At 41.0% G+C, this 24,778-nt stretch overlaps 1 protein-coding gene across 1 annotated transcript in view; it reads left to right on the top strand.

Annotated features, from left to right (window-relative positions):
* Nucleotides 1-24,778, top strand: part of DAB1 (DAB adaptor protein 1) — a 1,111,289-nt gene that overhangs the window by 316,524 nt on the left and 769,987 nt on the right. The window contains exon 3 of the mRNA XM_055307012.1: nt 10,504-10,656. The gene's annotated coding sequence lies outside the window, so the exon portion shown is untranslated. The remainder of the gene's footprint in view (nt 1-10,503; nt 10,657-24,778) is intronic.

Below are 24,778 nucleotides of genomic sequence, written 5' to 3'. Positions count from 1 at the left end.
TTTAAGACAGAAAAATAGTGCTTCACAATCTACTTTTTCAGCTCTCAACCGGCCACCGTGTTCTTTAAATCTTCCCTCCTGGGGGATTATTCACAGCCATTCTTCCATGGACTTTTCCAGAGAGGTAGAGGTCTGCATTGCAGCAACTTGGTACAATTAGCCCAGACTGCTTTATGGATGTTGTCTTTAAACAGTGTGATGCAAGTGGATTATTTGAACAGGCTGTAAAGTTTTAATTGGTGCAGCTGATAAACCTCTTCCGGCTCCCACCCCCTACAAGCTGTTAGGTGTTTCATGTTGCACATTGCATAGTAAGATTAACTCTCAACTGATCCTTTCCCTTTTCCTATTGCCCCTTACAAAACCTTTCTCCACAGGGCAGCCAGAGTGATCTTTTTCAAATGCAAATCAGATATGACACTTTTCTTCTGAAACCCTTCTAGTTTCTTCCTATTGCACTGAGAATACAATCCAGACTTCCCCAGCAGTACAAGGTCCCCCTCACACCTATGCTTCAAGCACACTGGCCTCCTTTGGGTTTACTAAAACATGCCAAGCTCCTTCTGAGACCAGGGTGCTTATCTTTTGATTCCCTCTGTCTGGAATATTCTTCCCTGGCTATTCACAAGCTGGCATTTTCTCACGCTTGTGGACTCAGTTGAAGAGGCCTGCACAACCTCCCTACCTTAAGTGAGCACTGCCTCCCCTCTCCATCGTTCTCTCCTTTAGCATATTGCTTTTTTCGCTACTAGCGCATTTCCCTATCTGTAATTATTTCCTTTCTTTATATGTTTGCATCTTCTTGCCAACTTGCTTTGCTTGAATATATACTTCCAGAGGCCTGTGTGGCTTTCACTATATCTTGAATGCTTAGCACAGAGAATCCAAGCGACGTACCCAGTCCATTGAAGCTTGACTAATTTTCTCTGGAGTATCTAGAACCACATGCCCCATTTGCTTTCGTCTTCTGCTTTCAATGTCCTTTGCTAATTCACTTGATTTTTTTTTTCAATGGAAAATGAAACAAGTCAGGGCACCTGGGTGACTCAGTGGTTAAGCATCTGCCTTTGGCTCAGGTCATGATCCCTGTGGTCCTTGGATTGAGTCCCACATTGGGCTCCCCACAGGGAGCCAGCTTCTCCCTCTGCCTCTCTCTCTTTGCCTCTCATGAATGAATAAATAAATTCTGAAAGAAAGAAAAAAAGAAAGAAAGAAAGAAAGAAAGAAAGAAAGAAAGAAAGAAAGAAAGAAAGAAAGAAAGAAAATGAAACAAGTCTCTATGTTGTTAGTAAACTACTATGATATTTATTTTATACTTTGTTTATGCTTGTGAACAGGAGAGGGAGAGGTAAACATCATCTCGGGTCACAGAATTTTCCTTTTCTTCCCCTGAAATGGGACATCCTGTGTTCTGCCTTACGATCCTTTGTGAAAGCAAATTGGGACTCTATGAGGAGGTAAATAAAGCAGTGGTTCTCAAAGTGTGATTCTCAGATCAGCAGCATCACTATCACGTGGAAACCATTTATTTTTTATTTTTTATTTTTTTATAAATTAATTTTTATTGGTGTTCAATTTACCAACATACAGAATGAAAGTTTTCAAGTGCCATGCTAAACTTCCTGAAGAAAACCCTGGCGGTGGGCCCCAGCAATCAGCATTTTAACAAGCCCTCCATATGATTCTGACGCACGCGTTTTAAGTTTCAGATCATCTGAAAGCAAAGTAACCCTTATCAGAGAGGGATGGAAAAGTTGTAAGTTCTATGAATGTTTCTGCAACTCAATAGCTTAGAGGTAGGTCATTAGCATCGACTGTATGACAGGAATTGCTGGGGTGCCTGGGATTCAGGGTTAAACCAGAAAGAGTCCCAGTCTCAAAGAATTCACTGTCTGGTGGAGAGAGTGGCAAGTATATAGTCTACTGTGTGTTGGGAAAGAGGAATGCAGAAAGAGCTAAGGAAGGGCAGGAAGGAAGGACTCTGTCAGTTGGGAGTTTTCCAGAATAGCATAGGGTAATAGTAAAAATGTGTGGGCTCAAGAGACAACTGGCCTGAGTTTAAGTCAACCTCCCCTATTTATGAGCTGTGTATCCCTGTATAAGTTACTCAGCCTCCGTGTGCCTCAGTTTCCTATCTTAAAAATGACAATGGTAGTACTAGCGTAGGGTCATTGTGCTGAACAAATAAGTTCTGAAGCAGAAGCACTTGGAACAGCACCAGGTTCATTGTGAGCACTCAGTATTAACTGCTATTGTCATCATCATCTGATTGCAAGCAGAGGGTTTCAGATGTACCTAATTCTTGAGAGCAGGTAGGTAAGGGTGCGGGGAGGTTATTTAGGCAAATTAATAAAAGGTTTCCACAATAATTGATAGCAGATCTTGCTACTCAAAGCACGATCCTTTCCCAGCAGCGTCGGCATCATCTGGGGGCTCGTTAGGAATGGAGCACCTCAGGCCTCACCCCAGATATACTGAATCAGAGCCTGCATTTACACAAGAGGCACAGGTCATTTTTTTAAAGCCAAATTTTAAAAATTGAAGAACACTTCAATGTAGAATGGTGTAGAATGGTGATTCAGAGCCCCAGTACACATCCCTAGGGAAGGCACCGAGGTCAGGAGACGAGGTCCGGGTTGTGGGACTGTGCATTTGCAACAGGAGATGGTGGAAAAGCAGAGGAGGTGTGCACGAGCAAGGTCAGGGGAGGAGGATGCAACCTGGGCCTTGGGCACATTCGAGGTGGGGAAGCCAGGGCTGTGGTCGCCTGCCTTCTGAGGGTGCTCAACATGGCAGCCATGAGAGGGATAGACGGCGGGGCAGCCAGTGCAGGTAGAGGCCAGGGAGGGATTTCTGAAAGAAAAGGCGAGCCTCAGAGGCCCTGAAGACGTAGAGGAGGAAATGAGTTTGAGGATTATCAGAAAATGGCTCCAGCTGAGCAGGACTACACGTCAGGACTGAGGAAGGCAGAGGAGGCAAGCATGACTTAGGGCCCGAGTTTACAAAGCTACTCTTCGGAGATTTTTGTTCATAACTCTTTCTAAGGGTTCCTGTCTGGTTCCGTTTCCCAAAGACCACCCAATGAAGAACCTTCTATTCTTATCCACATAAGGATTTCTTACAACACACTCAAAAAGCATTTGGGATTGTTTCCAGAGTGTTTGGAGACAGAAATGTCCTGTCAGATCTCAGGTATGGCGGCGGTATTTTTCCATCTTTGTCCAGTGTTTCCAGCGTCTGTTTAATTACAGAAAAACTTCAGTTCCTCCCATCCCTTACAGAATGAGTCCTTCCAATGCAAGCAATGTTTTCAGGCAGCTGAGGGCTAATATACAATGTGTGGGAGCATTTAAAATATACTGTTTTTGAGGATACACTTTTTTTTAATTTTTTTTTTATATTTATGATAGTCACATAGAGAGAGAGGCAGAGACACAGGCAGAGGGAGAAGCAGGCTCCATGCACCGGGAGCCCGACGTGGGATTCGATCCCCGGTCTCCAGGATCGCGCCCTGGGCCAAAGGTAGGCGCCAAACCGCTGCGCCACCCAGGGATCCCGAGGATACACTTTAATGCATTAGTTCTCACACTTTTTGTTTGATTTTGTTTTTAGCATCAAGGGTTTTTTTTTTCAAGTAAAATTTGGAATCTCAATATATAAAACAGGATAAAGAGTTATTTCAATTAAAAAAGAAAGGAGCAGGCCAAGCCCCTGGCACTTGCCTTTCTATTTATCCATAGTTTGTTCCCTGAATGTCCTCAATGGATAACTAGAATCTGTAAGACAGTTTGAAAATATTTGTTTTAAAATGAACTTATTCTCTACTGATTTCACAAGCAAGAATCAGGAGTAATTTTTTTTTATGACTGGAGGCTTTGACTCAGTATCATTATTGTGATAAGATTGGGTTGGTGCAAATAACTTCCACTGCAAGTGACAGAAATCCAACTCTAACACAAGCAAAACTATGACTTTATCGGCACAGGTAACTGGGAAGTCTGGAAGTAATGGTTGTATCCAGGTGCCCAGTGACTTCATCAGGGTCCATCCTCTCTCTCCATCTATGGATTATTCCTCTCTCTGTTTCTAAATGTGTCAAAATCTAGCAATATTCATTCCTGCCAAAGGGAGCTCTATGCTTGTGTCTAACAAGATAATTTTGGCAGCCTCAGGTGGAATCCTTACAGGTCTTGGAACAGAGGCTCTTTTCCTCAGTCTCCATATATCAGTTGGTGTGGCAAGACTCTTAATTACCCTGCCTGGTTTACCTGCTGACCCCTAAGGCCAGTGGACAGGTGAGTCATTGTGACTGACAGGATGCTGTACAGACCACAGCAATATGTCTACTACAGGTTCCTTTAAAAAAATACTGAATTCATACTGTATGCTGGGCATTGTTGCAGAAACCAAAGGGGAGACACAGAAAACACCCAGAACTGAGTATGCAGGGTATATGCATAAACCACAGACTAATATCATGTGATGAGCTGTGACCAAGGGGAATATACAAATTGTTCTGACAGAAATGCTCATTGACTGAAGAGATGAACAGTTAATTGTGCCAGAGAAAATCAGGGAAGACTTCATAGGAGGTGATGTTTTATGGCTTTTGCATGGTGGAGAAGGAGAAAGGAGCATTTTAGGTGGAAGAAACAGAACATGGAAAGGTATGAAGGTACAAATGAGGTTGGATAGTCTGAGGCGAAAAGCTGGGACTGTTCACTTGGCAATACACTCCCACACCCCTCCCCATTTACTCCTACCTCATCCTCCCTCCTTCCCCCAGGAGGGGTATTACCCTTGCAAAAGCTGGTGAGATGGTGTATATCCAGGGGTGCTCTCCCCCAGACTGTAGACCTGTAGTGTCTAAGATTCTCAGGGCAGCACCAACCCCACCTTTAAGTACCACTTATCCCTCTCTCCCCCTCCTAAAGATCATCCCCTTCTTGCTTCTCTCCTTTTCTGGGTTGTTTTTCTTGTTGTTGCTTCTATGCTTTTCAGCCTTCTTATGAAATGAAAGATCACCACTTTTTTTTTTTAATCACCACTTTTTAAAGACTATCACCCAGAGTCTTTCTTTAGTCCAGTGATTTCCCCCCCCCCCAATCCAGGCTACACATGACAGTAACCTAGAGACCTTGTGAAAGTTTTCTAATATGCAGGCTCCACCCCCAGAGACTGTGATTCACAGGGTGGGGTGGTGCCTGAACAGCCATGAGTTGTAAAGTTCCCCCGCGTGACTCTAATATGCACTTTGAGAACCACTCCTTCATTCTAGGTGCAGGGTGCATGATGTACTCACTGGAGCTTTGGAACCTTCTCACAGAAACCTGTGCATGGTTCCCTTGCCAGAAGGTCCTATGATAGCAGAAGGCTAGTCCTTTGATGGGTCACCAAGACTTCGCTGGGTGGTCAGATTTAATGAGATAGTCCCAGGCTTGTTACACCATTGTCTTGTTCATGAAAATTATGTTTTAGTCCTTCGGACATCTAATTTTGCAAATCCGTGTCAAGTATGGAAAAGATTCTGTCCCTCGAGAGCAGCACATTCAGTAATTTTAAAGGTCAGAGATCAAATGTGGAAATTAGCTTCCAGCTATAGAAATACATTGACTTACACACAACAGAAAACATGGTCTTCTGGTGTATTGGCTATTGATGCATATATAAATTAGTCATTAGATGCCCTGATACGGGTATCTCAAGTGCTCATAATAATAGCCCTCATTTATGGAGTGTCTACTTCATGAAAGGCAACTAACTATACTTCAAGTTAGTTTATCTCAAATCCTCATGATAATGCTGCAAGTGGAAAAATCAGGCTCATTTAAAAACAACAACAAAAAGGGGAATGTACCCAGGGTAATACAGTCATGAGTTCTAAAGCTAGGATCCCATGCCAGACCATCTGAGCAAAAACTCCCATCACTAGAGGTGCCTGGGTGGCTTAGTCAGTTAAGCATCTATCTTGAGCTCAGGTCAGATCTCAGGGTCCTGGGATGGAGCCCCAAGTAGTGGAACCCTGTGTTATCCAACCCCACCTCATCCAGCTCAGCAGGGAGTCTGCTTCTCTCTCTCTCCTCCTGTTTGTTCTCTCTCTCCCTCCCTCTCAAAATATTTTTAAAAACTTCTTCTATCGAAAGGTGAGAAAATGAGTGAAAATATCAGTGAGGGTGACAAAACATGAGAGACACCTAACTCTGGGAAATGAACAAGGGGTAGTGGAAAGGGAGGTGGGTGGGGGGTTGGGGTGACTGGGTGATGGGCACTGAGGGGGGCACTTGGCGGGATGAGCACTAGGTGTTATGCTAAATGTTGGCAAATTGAACTCCAATAAAAAAACAAACAAAATACCTTCCCATATCTATACCACCAAGCTCTTATCATCCATAACAAAAATGTGCAGGGAGCACACTGCCCTGTGATGAGTGCCCAGGTGCATGGCTCTCCCCAGGGGGAGATTCTGTCCCCTGAACCCTTACACACAGAGTGTTATTTTCTTTTTACAGGCTATTGCTGACTTGACAAGTGAAATATAATGATGGCACCTGTTAATTTGCTGTTGTTTTCTCAGGTGTTGATTCTGAAAAATTTCCTCATTTTGGATTATCTGATTTGGACTTCTCTAACATGCATTGTTTTGAGAGTAGTTCAAAAGACAAGGATGGGTTGGTTTGTCTCTTTGAACTTTTAAGCTGGGAAAGGGGAAAAGAATCCTAAGCTTTTGAGCTCTGATTTTAAGTGTTTTTGTATGTATCAGTCATTGAGGTAGAGAAGAACAAATTCCCAGTCACCCTCACCAAAAGATTACAAAGCATGTTTTGTTTCTTTTTTTTTTTTTCAGTTGGTCAGAAATTGTGTCTGCTATTTTGCATCTGGGAGTAAAACTGAGCTCACTAGCAAAATGTCTGTTTTGATAAATAAAGAACAAAAAGACCAAAACTAATGAATTCCACAATGGAAGGTGCCGTGGGAAATATAATATAGAGTAGTAGAATCAGGGGTTTGTTTACTATGATTCTATGTATCCATCTGATGGGGAGTATAAATAGTTTTCTTTATACAAAGGGACCCAGGGAAATAGTGAATCAGAGAATAATTGACTTGTCTTGGTATGTTTGTGAATGTGCATTTTTATCTGATGGCAAATATGCTGTTGGCCTTTGAGTCAGTCACCCACCATAGAATTTCCTCAGCCTCCTATGCACCAAGATTGAATGCCCATCCCCCCCAAAACATTTCAAATTAGCATTAATCAGCCAATGTTGTATTTGGGGCCCTATGTGAAAGCCACCTACTGCAGCTGAATGCCATTCAGCACGCAAAAAGTGATTTGCAATATAATTTAAATTAAGAGTTGGTTTTCTTTCCCATTTAGGATACACCAGTATGGAAAACTGATTGTCAGACATTCTGGTGATGTGCATCAACTTGGCTATTCACTCAGAAAATGAAGTTTCCTGAGACACCGGCACATTTAATTTATTTTTTTTTCCCTGTGAAGTTAACTTCAGCTTTTTAAATACAATGACTATCCAAACCACAGAAAAACGAACACCATTAATTTTAATGCTCATAATGTAATGGAAGGAGATTATATTCAGTTGGGATTTTTTCCCCTTTAATAGAATGTTTATTTGCCCCTCTCCTTATGAGTTAATTATTATTTTCCTCCCATAATATTCTGTTTATATCTGCGCAGCCTTACAGCGTGTCTGTTAATGTCTCCAGTTTATGAATTGCTGGTGAATCTATCATTTTGCAGTGTCTATCACTAAAACATCAATAGCCTGGCAGCGTGCTGAGTGAATATGCGGCTGATAGGAATGCAGTGGGTTCCTTACAGAACCCTCTCATCTATTTTTATAAAACATTTAGTTTTAGTAGAGTTTCTTTTCTATGCTTTGATTGGGATATTGAATGACTTTTCAGTGAATTATATAGTACTGAGTTAAGCATTGGTAACCTTCTTTCTTATCATGCAGGTATTTATTTTTAATTCATCTTTTTAATCACTTCATGGGCACTGAGAGCGTATCCTGCTTTTGCAAATAGTGTGCTATGTATTAGGGATTAAAAATAATTAAGATGAAGTCCCTGTTTTCATAGACTTCCTAGTTATGAGCAGGAATCTCCATGTAGTAAGATGAAGGTACAAGCAAATTGAGTGTAAGGTAATAGAGGACATGAAGGAGGGAGCATTCCCTGGAGAGGCAGCCTCTAAGGAAGACTTTGAGGAATAGGAGATGCTAGTGCTAGATCCTGCAGAGGTAGGCATTGAGTTCTTCAGGTTGGCAGTGAGATAATGAGAGGATGGGGTAAGGCAGTACAGGCAGAGAGAATAGTGAATGCAAAGTGGAGAAGCAAGCCTTTTGTTGGAACTTACCATATGTTATTTAAATAATAATAATATAAACTGGCATTTACCTGTTCACCATTTGCTGCCCACTATTTCAAATTCTTATATCTGCAAACTCAAGCCTTATAATAACTCTTTGAAGTTATCCTTTTTTACAAATTAAAATTTGGAGAGATATGGTAACTATATCACATAGCTGATAGGATCAGGACCAAGACCAGAGCCCAGGTGTTTTCACTCTAAGGCCTCTAAATACGATATTATGCTTGTGGCATCTTTACCCTTTGGAGACTTCACTCCCTCTGTGCAGACAAGACAAGCTAATAATGACTGGCGTTCAGGACTGTGTCTACATGGGGATGATCATGGTGCCTATCACATGTGAAGAGGATTAAGTGAGATATGAAATATGTGAAATGGTTAGAACAGTGCCAGGTACATACTAAAGCATTTGTTAACTGTTGATACTATGATGATTAATGTCTTAGAAGTAGTAGAGCCCAATATTACCTAGGAATCCAATAGTACTTAGTAATTCAAACCATGTAGGGCAGTTTATTGCAAAGGGCATTGGTCAAGAGGTATTTTGTGGAGTTGGTGGCATTTGATGTAGCTATGGCTTAATTGTAGAATTCCTATAGATAGGACCTGGGGACAGGGGGAGTATTTCAGCAAAAGAGAATAGAACACAGAAATGCAAGCAGACTAGAAAACTCAGTCATATTTTTAAAAAGTAAACTAATTTGATGCAACCAGGAGGTCTGTGAAGAGAAGCAGGGAAGGTAAGGTTTAACAGATAGGTACAAGTTATTTACAACTAATAATATTTCTTGAGTGTTTTGCATTGTTTTTTGTATTATTTAGTCATCATAAAAATTTTCCTGGAGTCATAGACTCATTTTTTTCCCATTTGAAGAAAATTGAGATTCAGACAAATCATATGATTTGCTTAAAGTCATCCAGCTAACCAGTGATATAACTTGGACTTAGACCCAGGTGTGTGTTACTTAAAGTACCATACTTATTGGACCACATCGCCCTTTACATATTGTAGCTCTGACCTTCCTAATACATCATGAATATTTATGGAATAATGTTTTTCTAGTGAAAGCGATGAGAAAGAAAAGTAAGAAAAAGTCAACCTGTTCTTTGTAGAGTTCTGCATTTCAATCACAATAGCCCAAAATTTTCCCAGTTATAGTCTGTAACTACTTCCATTAAGATGGAAAGAACCAGTGTCTCTGAGTCCCCCTGTGCGCGTGCGCACACACACACACACATACACACACCCCCTCGGGTTTTCTTTTTGTGTGTCCCTGGTATAACACCATAGATAACATCCCACCTATGGTATAAAAGCTAATGGTTAAGAGTTGAGGCTTTGGAGAGCTGCCAGCTGCCAGGTGCCAGCATTAGACCTGCAGCTCTGCCTTGCGTAACTATGGTCATGAACAAGATTCTTAAATTCCTGTGTCTTCGTTTCCTTCTATGTTTAGTGACGATAATAATAGTACCTGTATCAGTGGGTTGCTGCTAGGAATAAATCGATTAATGTACCTAAAGACTATACTTAAAACTCTATACTCATTCCTTAATATTAGCATTATTATTGTCATTATTGTGCCTTATATCTCACATCTCTTGAGATAAAGAACTGAGACAGGCTCTGTTGGTGAGGGCAAGGGAAAGCTGTTTCTCCGTAAATTGGTAAAGAGACTGTAAAATTGTACAGCCTCTGTGGATGGTAATTTGACAATATCTATCAAAATTTAAAATGTTTTCTTTACCAAATAATATCATTCTAGGTTTTTGTTTTATAGATAGAGCCATACCATTTGTACCTTTTGAATTTTAGCCCATGTATGGATAACCTAGTCCAAACGTTTAAAGTACAGACTGATGAATGTGCTATTCTTTGTACCTTCCACATCGCCAGGCACAGCACTAGGCACAGAGATGCTGAAAATTCCCTTTATCCTTGAGATCTTTGTGCCTGAGGCCCACCTCCATGCACCACACATATTAGAATGCTTCATGCTGAGCCGCTCACTCCAAACTCCACTGTGATGACTAACTTGGTACTTTATTCTTCTTTCTCCTTCATTGGTTTGCTTTCAAAATGACAGAGGTGTCTTTCATTGCAGCTATGTCCTTGGATTTTCTCGATGACGATTCCTGATTCGTGGCCCTGGCAGTCTTGGGGAAACGTTGTCGAGTTTCTTCAATCCAGACCTTGGGGCCTCCTTTTTCTCCACATCACTCCCAACCAGTTGATCGAACCACTTTCTAGGACATATGTGAGTAAAATGCTGAATTCTTTGAAAACAGTTCAATCATCACCTCCTCACACCGCGTCCTCTACTTTTGATCGTGTTTTTGTCTCTCTCAAATGCTTTTCCAGTAGTCTCCCTTTTTGGAACTAGCTGCTTGCTTAGAGTTAATATTCTCATGTTCATTATTTGTTTAATCACAGACTTGTTCAAGGAGGTGGTTGCCAGTAGAATCTAAGAACTGAAAGGCACATGCCTTTGTTCTCCTGTGTGGTTCCATTCAGGGTTACTTGTCTCTGACTCAGATTGGAGACTAAATGGATTAGAATAAAACCAATTTAAGGGAAAAAAAGAAATGTTCACAGACACAGAAATTGAGAATCTTGCTATCTTGGCTGCCTAAGATCTGCAGACCTCACCAAGGAATTTAAAAAGTAATGTTTCTTATCATAAGTGACAGAAATATGCTGCTTTCTGCATCAGTAGATATGAAGATTAAAGGGTTTGACCGTATTAAACAATTTTGCACAGCACCAGGCACTCTGGGTTCTGCTCTCTCTGCCTTATTACCTTTCATCTTGTGGCTATTTCAGGCCCAATTTAAGAATACAATGCAGTCTGGCTTTGCAAATTGACATCCTTTAATTTAAACTGTCTTGTGGGAGAATTAAGAAATTATGCAACAATTATTTGCCCTCAGTTGAAAGCTGGATGGCATCCTGAGATCCTTGTACATTAGCCATTTGAATTGATTAAGTCACATAATTGAATTACACTTTTGCCCCCATAATATCTTGTGGCAAATATGTTGGCATTGTGTGTTGAGAAAATGTTCCTATAAAAACACAGTAGGGGTTGGGGTTGGACGTTGACTTGGGTGTCAAAGAAAACCTCTAAGCAGAGTGGGCGGACACTGAAAGATTTTGTGTGGGAGGCTAATTAGCAGAGCAAGCCTTTCCATCTGGAATTTAAATGGAAGTTCACAGGTCACAAGTGTATGCATGATATGGGGGAAGTATGCATGCCCAGTCTTCCTTGGCATTATCCTTCAATGTTCAGCTTAGAATCCACTACTCATTCTCAAACTTCTCTCTCTCTCTCGCTATCCCCCCATGAACAAAAATGTTGGGTTTGGTATAAATTCCTTTGTCCTGCATGCTTTCCCATGTATGCTTCAGTCATGGCATCCCCCACAGTGATAACAAGTCTCCTTTACCAGCAATATGACTGACCTAGGAACTTTGTCCAACTCACCTAGCATGCGAATTAGCACTCAGTGTTTGTAGAATGAGGTGTTACTTGGAAGTTTCAGTGGTTTTATCTCTAAACTCATTTTTCTTTTGTAGAATGAGAATCAGAAGGAGGTAAAGTCTGTTAATAATTTCTGAAGCATTGTTCTTAAGTAGGGATTTTTATGCCATTTATGTCATTAGGCCATTTAATCAAGGACTTATTAAACACCAACTCTATCCATTTAACACATGTTTATTAGATGCCTATTATATACGAAAGCTTAGGGTGGGTGCTGAGGGGGAAAAGTCATGAAAAACAAATCCCAAATAGAAAAATATTTCCTATTCTTTAAAGAAGCTCAAAATCCAGTTGGGGATTGGAGAGGTCAGTGTAGGACATAGCCCTGGTGACCAAAAGAGCTAGCAGGAGGCTGCTGAAGAGTCCAGGATTCATGAAGAAGTGATGGTACATTCCACTTGATTTCTTTCTGAAGTTTGGACTGCCCTGCTTTTCCTTCCTCCCACACCATCCATCTTGAAACCCAGCAGAGAAGAAAATTCTGAGACTAATGTCCTGTGGTCAGGCTGGATGTATGCCTTCCATTTGAAAACTCCTCTTTGGAGAGAGATTTTAAAGCACACTTCTCCCTGCTTCTCCCCAACCCCTGTTTCCAGCTTCCCACCACACTGTACAGCCTTCTGGGTCTTCGCATTCTTTGTCTATTCTGCGTGGCATGAGAACCTCGCTCTCTTTTTAAAAGCTCTTTACCTTTTCTTTACCTTTATCAAAGAACACTCTTGGAGCTTTAAAATCCAACTACAGCTCTTCTCCTGAATACTTCTGTGTGGAGGGAATTAATCAAGTCTGTCAAACATAGAGCTGTAAAACCTTTAATATTTCTAAAAGGTTTAAAGCCAGCATATTTATCACATGCATCATTGAAAATAATCTTTCTTTTTATTAAAAAATTAAAACACTCACCGTAAAATATTGTGGTGATGAGCACAGTGGGTGAAAGGCTCATGCAGTGGCCCAGTTGTGATATTGGAATGGAGATTCTGCTAAGATCTTCCTGTGACATCACTCCCCTAGAGGACACCCATCATCTACTGCACATCCTATTCATGTGAATGTTTTATATTGTGGAATTTTAGAATCTTGGTGTTCCAAGGGAAAGTATAATAAGAAAGGGACAAATTTTTGTTGAGTGGCTGCTATGTGTCAGGTATTATATCTGCATGCTTTAGGGAAGTTGCCACATTTTCATTTTCACAACAAAATTTTAAAGATTTATTTATTTGAGAGAGACAGCATGAGCACATGTGAGCTAGAGAGGGGCACAGTAAGAGCATCTCAAGTAGACTCCCCACTGAGCTTAGTTCAATGCAGGGCTCAATCCCATGACCCTGAGATCATGACCTGAGCTGAAATCAAGAGCCCGATGCTCAACCAATTGAGCCATGCAGGCACCCTTTCACAGCAAATTTTTATAGTAGGCACTATCACAGCTGATCTTTAGACAGGGGAGCTAAGATTCAAAAAGTGAAGCAAATTTCTCAAGATCATATAAATATTCATCTGCAAACCTGAGACTTGACCATAAATAAACCTAATTCTTTCATTTTGTTTACATGGCAAAAGTCTGACCAGTGCTTAACAGAGGGTAAGTAGCCAACAAAGGGTTGGCAAAGTTGTTGTGACTGTTGGTATTAGGTTCATGAGGATTATTAATGAAAGCTCTTTTTCTCCTAGTGGAGATTGTTGGGCATGATTCTGAGAACCTGAGATGTAAGTTTTAAGATGTTTAATCCAGCAGTGTGATAGTGTTTCCCTTAGAGAGGTACTCACTCAGCTTTTTGTTACTATAACTGGTACAAACACTGTATTTCATTATTTATAACATGCTTCACATGCACAGCCTAAGTTAATGGACTCTCCAGCCTTGTGAAGTGGTATCAGCCCCACTGCCATTTTAGGGATAAGGCAACTGAAGCCCAAAGACCTACTAAGTCATCCTTCCTAGGCCACTCAGCTATAAGCAACTGGGTCATGGTCAAACTCTTCTGGTGCCAAAGTCACAATCTTTCCACTATATTATATCTTTAAACCATTCAATTATTCATAAGAATTAAAGAAAACATAGTTTTGGAGCTTGAAAAGACCTTAGAGGCCAATCAGTCTTGCTTTCCAGATTTAACAACTGAGGCCCAGACACAGAAAGTAGTGTCACAGAAGCCCCATGCTACATGTGGGATAACAGAGGAAAGATGGATTCAGTCAGCTGGGAAAGGGGTCCTAGGACCCCAGGGAAGGCTGCAGTGGGATGCTGACTCTTGATGATGTCCTGAGAGGAAGAGAAGGAGGCACAGAAGATAATTCCAGAGAAGATACTAATATGGAAGAAAGGCAGGATTGTGTGGCAAAATGACAATATGGTGGCCCCATGGGCGGAGGCCTTTCAAGGAAGCTCCAGTTTGTTGTTTCAATATAATTAGTTGTGTAATTGCATTCTCAGACTGCCACCACAGTGCCGCACACATGTGTAATTAAACCCCACCAGCCAGACAGTGTCTTCTATACACATCTACTTCATGCTCCAGCTTTGCATCAGAGCAAGCAACCTAAAGGGAAGGGCCTGAAATTGGGGAGATGTACAGTTTCAACCTCACCTGTCCTATGAACACCCCTCTCTGTGTTCACCACATGTGTTGGAAGAAAAGCAAAGATAAAAGAATCAGAAGGAAGAACAGTTTTCTGCTCCCAGGTTACTACAAAGGTAACAGGCTCATTTCTGGAACTCTTTTGGGTGGGCGAGATGTTTCTCTGGTTTACATTTAGCAAACTGTAATTAGCGTCAGCAGAAGAGAAACAACTGCTGGAAGCACCACTTTCCTCTGAACAACAGCCTCTGTTCTAAAGGGTGGTCTCCAGCACTGGGCTTCTTTCATGGAGATGCAGTGTACAGATGCCCTAGATATGTAAAATGTTTTGGGGGATAGAAGGAAGAGGCCAGTGGATGATCTGCTTCAGATGGCAGAGCAGACCTTGCTTAAGCTTTAGTCAGTTGGAATGATGGGACTCTTGTCTGGTTTCATTTACTCCATAAACGTGTATGAACTCATACCCAGGTAAGCTCACCCTATGCTGAATGCTAGATTGGATGCTGCAGGCTCCCTAGGACTCATGCCTCTGTGAATAGCCATGTAACCAGCATGGCAAATTCATGGTAGGATGCACAACCAGCTGAGGCTTTTTGGTTTGGAAATCTTTGAGTAAATCAGACACTATTAGTTAGGGTAAGTAATGCTAGCAGCCTTAGCCAACAACCCTTCCCAACCTAATATTCAACACAAAGTGTATTATTGCACTTAACAGTGCAATATCAGAGACCGATGCCATCGTTATCTTCAATGCCATCATTATCTTCAATATGTGGCCTCTAAGATCCTTGCAGGAAGGGACAAGAGAAAGGAAAATCATACTTGGGAGACTTTGGGGGCATTTTTTGGAAGTAGCATATGTCACTTCCACTCACCTACTGTTGGCCAGAATTCAGTCATATCCTGCCCCAGTGTAACAGTAAAGGGACTGAGAAATGGAACTTAGCTACTGCTTACAACACATAGCCTTGTCTTGACATGTTTCTTTAAGCTGAGTCCCTATTCAAATAAATACAAGATCGTCTAAAAGACTGCTCTTTTTTATTACTTTAAGGGGAACTTTCCAGGAAAGGTGATCTAGTACAGGATAGAACTCTGTTGATGAGAATTTAATTAATATGAATTATCTGGAAGAGTTTGAAATAACCTCATAACTTTTGACCCCAGAATTCTTCTTCTAATATTTTATCCTAAAAAGAGAGATTACAAATATTTGTGAACAAATATGTTTACTTCTACATTTCTTGGAGTTTTGAAAAAATATAAATCTAAATTTCCATAAATGAGGAAAATGTTTCCCTGATGTTTGTCACATTCAAATAATATAATAATTAAACAATATATTTCTATTCTAAAGAATTTTAATATTTTTAATGGCATATGGACATGAAGGTAGGCATCAGAACTTTATATACAGTAGGATTCCATTTTTGTTGCAAATATCATAGACATCTAAAAAAGGCAAAATACAATGCATTAAGATATGAGTGAATTTCTCTGTACAGTAGGATAAGGAGGGCTTTTATGTATCTCTATATTTTGTTCTTCAAAGGTCAGATATACTAAGTGTACATAGTTTTTGTAGATATAAAACAATTACTTTTTAAGTGAACTACAAAGAGGAATAGCTTGGACCAGGACTGACTCAGCCTGTGGAGTATTATCCCAAGTATTTAAGGAGAGAATAGCCAAAGAGTATGTACAAGCCATGTCTTAGAATTGTCAAGTACAGAGGGGGCACAGTGGGCTGGAGACCAGAAAATACCATAAAGGAAGTTTGCAAATGAAAATTAAGGGATTCACAACATTTTCCTCAACTGGCTTTCAAAACTGAAAAATTGTGAACTGATTTTAAAAATTCAGTAATACAGCAATGTGTTCAAGTCCTGGCTCTATTGTTTATTAACTGTGTAGCCTTGGGCATATGTTTTACCAATTCTGAACCTCAATTCAAAAAAGGAAACAGTAACCACCATATTTATAGTATTGCTGTGACATTAAATATCATATTTTCAAATATTTGACATATTTGAAATATTTGACCAGGGATCAAAATATAAAGGGCTTCAATAGTTGGACCTATGAATACGCTCTTTGAATAACTAGAAAACAAGGTAAGGATGGAGTTGTGATGTGGTGTTGTTGACACTATTGACCAACACCTTTTATTAGCTATGATCTTTTAGCATCCAAGGAGACAGGAGGGACTCAATCCAGCCTGGTACCTCCTACCAACCACAAATAAGTGCACTTTATGCTAAAGCCCCTTCCTTGTTGCAACTTTTCATTATCCTCCTCAGGGTTTGTTCCCAAACTCTATCCCTACCCTCAAAGAACCACCACAAGGATCACCTGGAGTCTCTGACACTGTGATACTCACCTAAAATTTGCGGATCCTGTCATCTTTTCATGTTCACCTTGGCATCCAGGCTGTCAAGGTCTATTCCATGTCCAGCCTGAATAGCAACTAGGAGAAAGGTGATATGTCCTAAATGAAATCCTCTAAGACAAATATACAAGAAAAATATTCAAAGGCAAAGGTATTAAGGATTCTTTTCAGATGCTACTGGGTAAGGGGCTCCCAACCAGGGACATTGCAGTACACTACAGAATTAAGGAGAGGAAAGTCAGCCCCAGAAACCATGACCTCACATCAGGCTTAGTCAGCTTGGGCTGCTATAACAAAAATACCATAGCTTTGGAGGCTTAATTCTTCCCATTTAACATTTATTCCACACAGTTCTAGAGACTGGAAGCTCAAAATCAAAGTGCTGGCAGATTCAGTGTCTGGTGAGAGCCCATTTCCTGGTTTGTACATGGCCATCTCCTTGTATCCTCACATGGCAGAGAAAGCAAAGAGAAGATGCCAGCTCTCATGGTTCTTCTTAGAAGGGCACTAATCCCATTTCAAGAGGGCCCCACCCTCATGACCTAATTGTCGCCCAGCCACCCTACCTCCTAATGCCGTCATATAGGGGATTAGTATTTCAATACTGGAATTTTGAGAGGGAGATACATAAACATGCAGTCCATATCAGCATTCCCACTGCTTAAAGAAGAGATTCTGAATCTTTTTACCAATTCCATCTGAAGCCAGGCTCAACAGATCATCACATCTATCACCTTCAGTGATAAATATATTGGTGTGCTAGATATTATGCCTGTGCATTTTCACACTTGGTACATCTGGCTCCTTCATTGTGCCATGTTTCCTCCAGCAAGAACAGTTTTGTTTTTCTTTTCTGCTGTTTTCATCCCCTCCCGGGCACATCTTTATTAAGTGACTGGTAAACCAAGCGAAGATGGGATAGGAGTTCTGAAAAGGTGCTAAAGGATGTGTTATTTTGGTTGTCTACACTCACTTTCCCTATACAGTTGAAGTGGACAGATTTGATGATGATCCTGGAGTGTCCTTGAAATTCAGCCTAAATGTCTTCAGCTTAATTTAAATAGTGCTCAGTGACTTATAAGAGAAAAAAATCATGAAAGGAAATTGCTATGTGTGCAGCTTAGAGACTCCCCCAAATTCTCAGCTGATCTCTGATTTATGCTGCCCAGAAGCCTGTTGCTGATTATGCTGGATGCCCCATAAATTAATGAGGGCCGGGCTTGGAGGTGACAACGATCGCTGAGTCTCTGGAGCAGAAAATGCAACACTAATACATATGTTTCAGAAATGTCCCTTTGTCTATATGTTTGGAGGAGAAAGTGCTGATGAGGATCAATTTCATATTGACTTTAAATTTTTCAATTGACCCAGAGCTCTTTTTATTAAATAATGTGCACAAAAACACTTCATCCCAGGCCAGCTTGATGACTTGGAGAAGTCCCTTCAGAATATAGTAACCTGGATAGAATTAGAAATGCAATTCATTCACTTATTCTTTTATTCACCTTTTTAAATTTTTTTAATTCACCTTTTAATAAATGTTAAGCATCTGCTACATGCTCGATTCTAGACACTGTCCTAGACTATGAGCAAGACACAATTTGCCCTCAAGAAATCTAAAATCTAATGAGCTCAACAGACACCTTGACAAATACTACTGACCTAGTGCAATAGGTTTTGTTAGGGAAGTGCAGGATATGTGGCACAGAGGAAGAACTCACAGAAGGGTCCCACATTTCTGAATGAATGAATGAGCTGGCCCTCAAACTGAGGAAAGAAGTAGAAATTATAAAGGACTGAGGAAACAGCATGTGCAAAGATAAGAAGGTGTGATATTTTAAATATAGCCCAGGTGTGAGAGGAGGCAAGAAAGGGGGCTCCAGGTAGTCAAGAACTAGACACAGGACCTTAGGTGTTAAGGTATCACCTGTACAAATAGACATGTTCATAGGGTAGACCCAAGGGACTTTGGACACCTTTAGAGGGCAGGTCTCAACACACAATGGCTCAACTGGATATATATTTTTATGTTTAGAGTGGAAGAGCATACACAAAGGAGGTATTAGCCTGGGTTCACCTCCTTTGGAGACTTTCATGAAGAAGCCACCCAGTAGAAGCAAAGCACCTGTTTTGAGAAAGCCCTGGCTTCAAATCATGGTTCTGCCACCCTAAACTCAGCAGATCCTTTTGCTTGCTACAAAGCCAGGCTACATGGTCTGTTTTGACTGAATGTTGGGCAACACAATGTGAAATATTCTTTTTATTTCCTGCCTCTCCACACTTTTCTCAGCAGTCTTTCCCCATTCTTAGTTATTTTCTTCCTGTTCATTGATGTTGTAGTTTTAATTTCATTTGAATTCTCAAGCCAGTCTGGGGGACATGTGAGTATCACTCTTCTGAGAAGGTACTTCTGGGACTTGGTCCCTGGGCTTTGACTCACAGGCTGGAAGTCCTGTCGTGCTCCCCTGAACCTGACTCAATGGCTGCAGTGGCCTGGTTGATTTATGGCTGTTTCTTCCATGTTTGATCTTAGCAAACAGATAGCTGTGATGTAGCAGCTTCATTCTACTCACCTGCTGGCATCTTCATGTTTGGTCTAATAGCTTATTAACTGCTCTGAGGACATGCACTGCTCTTCCTGGCTACCATGGAGAGTGGTCTCTATGGTAACCACATCACATCTGGGACCATGCTCATTCTTCAAGGCTTTCCTTCTCCATTTTTCTCTGGTGGCTTCTGAGTAACCTGTAATGGTAGGAGCCCTGCCTTACCCTGCCAAGAACCCACAGCTGATTTAAAGCTTCTCAAAGGAATATAACAAGACACATTGCTTTTCTCTGGCTTGTTGCTTATTCGGCCTCACAGTTGGGCCGGGCCTGCAGGAAGCTGTCATTCCTCCTTTATCATCTCTCTTTTTGGCATCCCCCAGGTATTGCTCTCACTCTCTCTCAGAAAGCTTTGACATGGTTTCTCCAGATCTCTCTGCTCATTAATATCTTGCAACAATCCCTTCTGAATCTTGGCATTCAGTATGTTCTTTTATCCCTCAATCCCCGTTGTTTAGACATTCACTTATCTCTTCAGAAGTGACTCTCAAGCTCTCTGGTCTTCATCTGTACCAAAGAAATTTCTGTCAGAGACTCCTATAGGCTGTTCAGATATGACACATGAAGAAAGAACCAATTTATGTGTGATAGGGCTCTAGAGTGTTTAGTCGGCTGATTGCATTCAGTATTTAACAGTAATATTACTAATAAAAGTAAGCATTTATAGAGAGCTTATTGTATGTGTCAGGCACTGTGGTAAGCACCTTATATCTCCACAATAATCTCATAAAGTAAGTACTCTTATTGTCCCTGTCTTACAGATGGGGAAACTGAGACAAACGGACGTGCTCTAGAGCCTCCCTGCTGTTAAACGGTGAGGCTGGAGCTTAAACTCTGGCTCCAGAATCCATACTCTTCACTATCCTATACACTGGGCAGTAATATTGTTCTCTGTACCTGTGTTCCTACCATCAGGAATGGCTAATTTCTGCAAAGCTAAATTGTGCTCATCTGCAATGCCAAGATTAAATGACATCTGCTTTGTGAAAGCATCCACCTTCCTCCACATTCAAGATGTAACTTCATTTGTTCATTTGACAGACGTCAAAGTAGAGTGGTTATAGCCTATTCCATTATCCATTCAACAAGATTTTATGAAGTTCCTTCTGTGTTATTGTGCTAGGTGCTATGGCTGCAACGGTGATCAAGGAACAAACAGATCCTGCTCTCACGCTACTTATTTAAAAAAAATAAAATAAACCAGAGATAGATGACAGAAATAGAGGTAGCCTTATACATGTACATATCTGTAAACTATATCATATGTATCTATATTCACATATCTCTGCATTTATCTATCAGTCAATTGATCCATTCATATTAGGTATTCCCCACCCCCCACCCCCGTTTCTTCTGACTATTTACATGTTAAAGCTCATCTCCTTAGCCTAACATTTAAGATCCTCCATGATCTGGACTCAGATATTTTCCTGGGCTTATCTCCTACCAGTTCTTGCCTCCTGTTCTTCAACCATTCACTCCAGACCCAATCTCCCAGAAAATGTTTCCTCTTTGGAAGCCATTCAAGCACAATCCACCACCATGCATTTGCTGTCTTTTTTCTGTCTCAGATTCCCTTTTCACATTTCCCTTCTCCCATTTCTCCTTATCCAAGCCTTTTCCAAACATCAAAGCCAGGCTCAAACACTCCTTGTCTATGGAACTTCAACAACCATCTCCTTTTCCACACTCCCAGCAACAAGGAGTCAGTCTGTATACTTCCTTTGTCTCCAACACTGAACATGGCCCTCTATTCTAGTGCCTGAAGTTCCAAGTCTTAGCTGTCCATTGCATGTTTGTTCTCCTGAATAGGACTGCAGACCCCTTGAAGATGAGGAACAGGGCCTATCTTATGTTGCATTTGAAGAACCTAACACATTGCCTGGTATATACTTCTACAATAATAATATTTATGTTTTTATTAGTAACATTAATACTATTGCATTAATAATACTTATTTAACTATTAATAATAACTTTTAAAGTATCCTATCATCTGCCCCTGACATTCTGCTAAACATTTCACTAGTTTTATTATATTTTTTCCATCATAAGAATCTTAAAATGTAGATTGTGATACAGATACTATTATTAACTCCAGTTACAGATAAGAAATGAAGGCTCAGCATGTAATGCTAGTCCCATGTCACATACCCCGAAACAGCAGAGCATGATTAGATCCTACAGGTTCTTGCCATAAGGATGTGAGAACAGGGTTTGCTTGTTTTTTGCCCACCACGGTAGCCACAGCACTTAGCACAGCAACACTGAAGGCATTTGATGGAATCCTGTTGACTGGATGAAAATGTTCCCCCAACACTTTGATGTTGGTGGAAAGAACAGATGAACTTACATCTTGGGTTCTAAAAGTGCTTATCATATATGGTCTTACACTACCCACATATATACACACACACATATGGGGATGGAAAAGGAAACCAGCAAAGGATTCTATGAAGTTCCGATAAAATCACCACTGACTATAATCTGTATGTTTTTATTTTTTGTACAAGTTGCCTTTGGGATTAGATGAAGTTCCTGACAGATCCAGAATGGTCTTTTAGATGTTTTAGGCAAGAAGGGTCAAACATGGGAGTCCATAAAAAACCTGTTTGAACCCCAGCCTTGCCATGGCCTGTGCATAATGTGGGCAAGACAGTTAACCCTTCTGAAGTTCAATCAAGTGATTAACGTGTGGGTTTTAGAATCAGATGGCCTGGGTGTAAATAACTCCACTCTAAGCTTAGTAGCTGTGTGATTTGGGGAAAGCACTTAGCTTCTCTGTCCTTTAGTTTTCCCAGCTATAAAATGGATATAATGATAGCATTTGCCTCATGAAGTCGATGTGAGATTTAAATAAATCAGTTCATCCAAAGCATTTAAAATATCATCTGACGCTCGAAAGACTATTATTAGCTATTAGGTGATTACTTTTACTTCAGAGGAATGTGGTGAGGATTAAGTGATCAGTATACTCGGGAAGCTCCAAGACTTCTAAGCTTAGGCCCAGATCTATCTAACACATCACTTCCACCAAATATTTTTATTAGTGTCCAAGGTCCAGATTCAGGAATGGTGGAGGGGACAGAGTGGGGGTGTAAATGCAGGGGAGTGATCATCCGGAGCCACCAAGGGGCAGGCTGCCACAGCATCAGCTGAAGAAATGATGTGTGGTATGGATCAGGGTTAGTGTCATAGGTGATGAGCACTGCATAGGGGTAGATCTCAGTAATTTCACCCAATGACGCTCATATATTCTATTCTAGACCTTCCACTCAGAAGTTGCTGCAGCATTCCAATTGAGCATTAGTTTATGCTTCCTAAGGCCATAGGAAATCAGAAGACATGGGAGTCAGAAGATGGAACTTTCTAGAGACAGATGCTCCGGCAATGAAAGAGAAAATGACAAAACACAAAAAGTTACAAGATGGGAAACATTCTAAAATGAGGGCATTTAAAGATCCTTATATACTCAAGCATGTGCATTTCCCACACATGCTGTTTCTGTCATCAGAAGCTGGATCACAACTACAGGCCCTCATGTTTCCAATCCCTTCATCAGGGATGATGACAAAGAGGGGATGGTATCGTCACTGCTCTACCAAAGATGCAGGGTGTGCTTTGCTCATGATGGGATCCCCATGAATGGCACTTAATAGGTGCTTTATAAGTATCGTTCATGGTGTTGTCAGTCGTTAATTGAATGGTTTACTATTTGCAGGTGCTTACAGGATGGTTTTCAAGATCATGAGATTGTACTTTACAGTTTGTAAGTCCTTTCCACCACTATCACCTCTTTTATCTTCATTAGGATCTCCCCTTTACAGATGAGAAGATTGAGACTGGCAAGATGGGGGTTTGCTCGACAGGCAAAGATAGACTATAAACCAATACAGTTCTGTCTCTTAATCCAATGTTCTTTTTCTTTTCCCCAGACATTCCCAGATTATAGTGAGCTCCATCCATTTACTCACTTAGCACATTTATCGAATACGTTAATATCTAACCAGGTCTTAGACCAGCCTCTGCCTCATACTCCATGATTTTGCTGTGCATTTCACATGCGTGATATAATTTCATTTTCACAACAGCTATGTTAGGTAAGGACTCTTGCCCGTGTTACAGATGAGAAAACTGAGTTCAGAGAGTTTAAGTGAATTTCCCAAGGTCCTACAGTGGGAGAGTGCCAGAGCTGAGATCCAAACACAAGTGTGTGTAATGCCTAAGCCCATGGCCTTTCCATCACATTATACAATACTTCCTCCATCTTCCTCCTACACAATGGCCCCAGAGCTGTGCAGCAGCCATTCTCCCATTACACCAGACTTTTCAGGCCCAAGTGCAGAGCCTGGATTGAGGCTGAACATGTTTCAGCCCTCACAGGCAGGGCCAGAGTTTCTAGGTAAACACCTAGACATAGACATTTACTGAGGGTCTCCTTTACTAAGCACCTCCCGGATGCAGCTGGCATTGGACATGCCATTTACATTATTACATTTCATCCTTGTCTCAAACTTGCAAGGTAGATACTATTGCCCCATTTTACAGAGGAGAAAACAGGCTCAGAGAGAAGTACCTTTCCCAAAGTCATCCAGTTTGCCTGACTCCAAAGCACTATGGAGTCCCTCAGACAAGGTTTGAATGGCACATTGAGAAGACTATAGGAAAAAGATGAAGCCCAGGCTATACCTCAGAGAACTTATCATGCAGCCAAGATAAGTACACCAAAAGCTAATGAGCGTGTTATTATAGTTATGATTAGGTTTCCATGTACTTCTCAAATCAGATGTGTAAATATAATCAAAAACATTTCTCTTTGCGGCACAGACCTCCAGCAGTTTCCACCCAGCATCCTAGTTCTGAGCAAAGATAATAAATTAGCTCTAATTAGCTTTCCCACACGATGTAGCAAGTTTCTCCTGTCACCACTTTGCAAACAGGAGACGGGGTGGGGGGGGGGCCTCAGCCGGACTTCTCCCCAGGACAGGGGCCTGTAGGGAGAAGGAGGTAGCAGGCCTGGCATGTGATTTTCAGTTCCATATTACCTCATGCTTGTGGACAAGTTATTTGTTACCCACCCCCACCCCAGCCTCCAGGTTTCTCCCTCTGTAAAGTGAGAATCTTGGATGGGTTCACTCTTCTCTTGTACAATAAGAATCCATGATTCCGTCTTGGAGAATTCCCCAGCTTGAAGCACCAACTTCATTTGTGCATTCAGCGTAGTTATGAACATCCACTGTTTATCAGGCATCAACCTAAATG

Source organism: Nyctereutes procyonoides, unplaced genomic scaffold (assembly GCF_905146905.1).
Source record: "Nyctereutes procyonoides isolate TBG_1078 unplaced genomic scaffold, NYPRO_anot_genome, whole genome shotgun sequence".
In the NCBI taxonomy this organism is placed as follows: Eukaryota; Metazoa; Chordata; class Mammalia; order Carnivora; family Canidae; genus Nyctereutes; species Nyctereutes procyonoides.
The sequence above is the reverse complement of the archived record's forward strand: the minus strand, read 5'-3'. Positions and strand labels throughout refer to the sequence as shown.